We start from the raw sequence: 3,383 nt of genomic DNA, 5'->3' as shown, positions 1-3,383 counted from the left end.
TGGAGAGCCGGCTGGAAAGACCCCGAGGCTTGTCGGTCTGCCTGGCTGCAGTAGGAAAATGTAAATCCGGGTTTTGGTGCCTGTTGCTCCAAGGGGCCCCGCTGGCTGTGAATTGCAGGGTCAGGGTCCTTTTTGATAGCTGTCCAGTCCTCCAGGATGTCGATCTCCTGCAGCATGTACACGATGTAAGGGCCAGAAACAAGGGGTGCCTTCTTCCTCTTGCTGGGCGGCAGGGAGTCCCAGGTCCTTGGGCTGCCTCTGGTGTGCAGTTTGTCATCCCGCCACTCCGAGCTGATGTCCAGGCTCTGGCGGTCCTCCTCTAGCCTCTGGATCCGCTCCTGCAGCTCCCCCTGCAGCGTGTCATAGAGCAGCAGCTTCTCACTCTCCAGGTGCTGCTTAGCTCCCTGCAGCTCACACTCATACTTATTCCTGATCATGTCCAGACAGAAGTCCTCGTAGATCCCTGCCACCTGAATGAGAATCTTGAGGCTCCGCTGCAGCCCCCCCAGGGGCTCTGTGTATTCGGGTGCTCTCGCAGCCCCCACTTCCTCCAGCCGAACCTGCAGCTGACTCAGTCGTTCCCTGAACAACTTCTTTAGCTCCGAGAACTGCTTCTCCAGGTCCAGCATCTCATTGACGCACTCGCTGCGGCGCTGTTCGTAGTCTTCATCGTCCATCTCTGAGCTCTCCTCGGACTCGGTCTGGCTGCCACTTCGTTCCTCCTCACCCTCTTCTTCCTCTCCGTTCATCTCGGCAGCTGAATCACCATCTGCTTCCATCTCTTCTGTGTCTTTGCTTGAAGGCTGGAGCGGCATCTGGGCTCGCAGGGAGTGGAGCCTCCGGCCTCAAGTCCGAGACTCTCCGACAGGTGCCCGGTGCCCTTTGCTGAGCACAGCTGTCTTCTGTTCCCGACCTCCAGGGTGCTTGGGGCCCCGACAGAATTTGACACCAACAACATCAGCCTTTTCTAGTGTCCCCTCTATCCTCTGTCCCTAGGCAGCAGGCTGACTAGGCTTGGGTGTTGGCATAAATGTGCCAGCTTTTCGTGGGTTTGCTTAGAGTCACCAATATCACATGAATTGGGGTCTGATCGCAGTCAACTGGCTAGGGAATCCATAGGGGCCAGCCTCCTGGGTGGATACCCTGCACTGAAGCTGCCCTGGCCAAGGGAAGGACACATTCCTGTGGAGCCAGAGAGAGCCAGGCAGCACCCCACTCTGCAAACAGCAGTAGTTTCTATGGGAACTGGAGGCCTCTGTGGAGAAAGCAAAGATTTTTGTCCAGAAAACAATGTCAGACACACCCAGTTAGGAATGTGATGAGACCATCTTCAGAAGCAGGTTGAAACCCTGACAATCTGCTGGACTGATATGGAAGGAAGAAGGGAGGGCCTGGGACATTGTCCAGGGTAACAAGGGGCACTGACAACAGAGATGTTTCTGTTGTAAGGAAGTATCTGAGCTAGGGGCTTGGAAACCTGGAGAGCAGGAGAGGCAGTGACTGAGGAGGGACAGGGGGTGGAGAAAACACCCAGGGGATGGGCTTCCAGCTTTCATTCAGTTGTCACTAGCGGGCTGAGTCTCCAGCCTGGGAGACCCTCTGGGGACAGGGTTTGTCACTGAAAGGAGGCAGTGTCCCGGACCTGAGAATTTAGGGGCAGGAGGAAGCGGCAGCAGTAGCAGCAGCAGCAGCCACTGGGCCAGGATAAAGAGCTGGCACCTCTGCCGATGCAGAAATGGAGAGGAGGGGCACCTGGGACTCAAGTGGGAGCACTCAGGCCCCACACCGATGTCCCCTTCTGGGAGGTGGCCCATCAGTCAGCAGGACTCCTGGTCTCCCTGCCCTCCCTTCTTCCTGGGGAGGCACTGAGGCTGGGAGTTCTGTGAAGGTGAGTCTGCTCCTTGGTGGGTCTCCCTGGACTCATCCTGCTGGAGGGGCCAGGGCTCTGTGCTCCTCTGAGCTCCAGTGCACAGAGACAGCGGCCTGGGTGTGGGGAATGTGTGTGATTAATATATGTGAGCAGCCTGGGGACTTGAGGCTAAGCCCCGTTCTGGGGTTCAGACTTAGGAATTCTTTTTTAGCACCATCTAAACCATGTCCCCTAATCCCGCTTTTATCAGGAAGATAGCTGATTTTTGTAAAAATATATTTTTATTGATTTTAGAGAGGAAGGGAGAGATAGAAACATCAATGATGAGAGAGAATCATTGATTGGCTGTCTCCTGCACGCCCCCTCCTGGGGATGGAGCCTGCAACCCTGGCAGTACCCTGACTGGAAACCAAACCAGGGACCTTTTGGTTCCTTGGTTGACACTCAACCACTGAGCCAGGCTGGCTGGGTAACAAAACTGATATTTTTTAACCCCATCTCTGTCTCACTTTTTGCCTGTCAGTTGGTTTGGAACTCAGATAAAGGAAACTTGGGGAGAGTTTATACACAGAATTTGTGATTCTTCCCGTGATTTTCTTCTTTCTGAAATTTCCCTCCCCAAAAAGCCTGGGAACCCTTGCCTTCTTCCCTGGCTCAGGTGACCAGGAAGAAAGTGGACTTTCTTACCAAATTTTTACCATCTCATGCAAGCCTGTGGCAGCTCACCCAGCTGGGTGATAATAAACAAGAAATACCTTGTACTGGCTGCTTCTGAGATGGGACTTCCCTCCTCAGTGGGCTGCCTTTGTTCATGGTCCAGAAGCCTCAGCCAGCTGTTCTCTGAATATTATCCTCACAGGGATGTCTACCCACCCAGATTACACAGAGGGAACAGGAGAATCCTTGGCCCCTCCTCCCAGACAGAAGGCACTTCTCTCTAGCAAAGCAGAGCAGGGCATGTGCTGATGCCCAGAGAAGCCACTCTGGGAGGTTCAGGCTAAGGGGTGGTTACCCAGAGCCCCTGGACCTTGGGAGCTCCAGGTCCTCCTGCAGCCACACTGTCCCAGGTAAGACCACAGCTGAGCTCCCTAGCATCATAGGAAGCAGCTGATATCTGAGTCCAGGTAAATGGGACTGAGCAAATGACAGGCTTAGTAGCCTTCCTTGCCCTAGGCCATCTAGTGGAGTGGGGTGGAAACCCTACCTACTAGCATGATGACCAACTCAGCCTTTATCTCCATAGCACAGGACAACAGGACCACAATTCTATTAAGGAATCCCCAGGCTCTGTGGCCCCTCTGACTGGCCTGGGACTGCCCCATCCTTCCTGTTAGGCTTCTAGGTTCACCTCTGAGGGTCCTCTAGATAGGTTCCATCGATCAGGCATGTTTTCCTTGGCCATCCAACCTCCTCCCCTTCCCTAATAGCACCCAGTTTTCTTTTAGCAGATGACTTCTTCCTGTGGTGTGCACCAGTGGAGGGACTGTTCATCATGATATTGGCCATTGAGCCA

General features: G+C 54.2%; 1 pseudogene; it reads right to left on the bottom strand.

The window, feature by feature from the left end:
• The window catches only part of LOC102425385, a 1,790-nt pseudogene extending 914 nt beyond the window's left edge, over positions 1-876 (bottom strand).
• Positions 877-3,383: the final 2,507 nt, after the last annotated feature.

The sequence above is a fragment of the Myotis lucifugus genome, unplaced genomic scaffold (assembly GCF_000147115.1).
Source record: "Myotis lucifugus unplaced genomic scaffold, Myoluc2.0 scaffold_3, whole genome shotgun sequence".
Classification (NCBI taxonomy): Eukaryota; Metazoa; Chordata; class Mammalia; order Chiroptera; family Vespertilionidae; genus Myotis; species Myotis lucifugus.
Note: the sequence above shows the minus strand (reverse complement) of the source record. Positions and strands in the feature narration are given on the sequence as shown.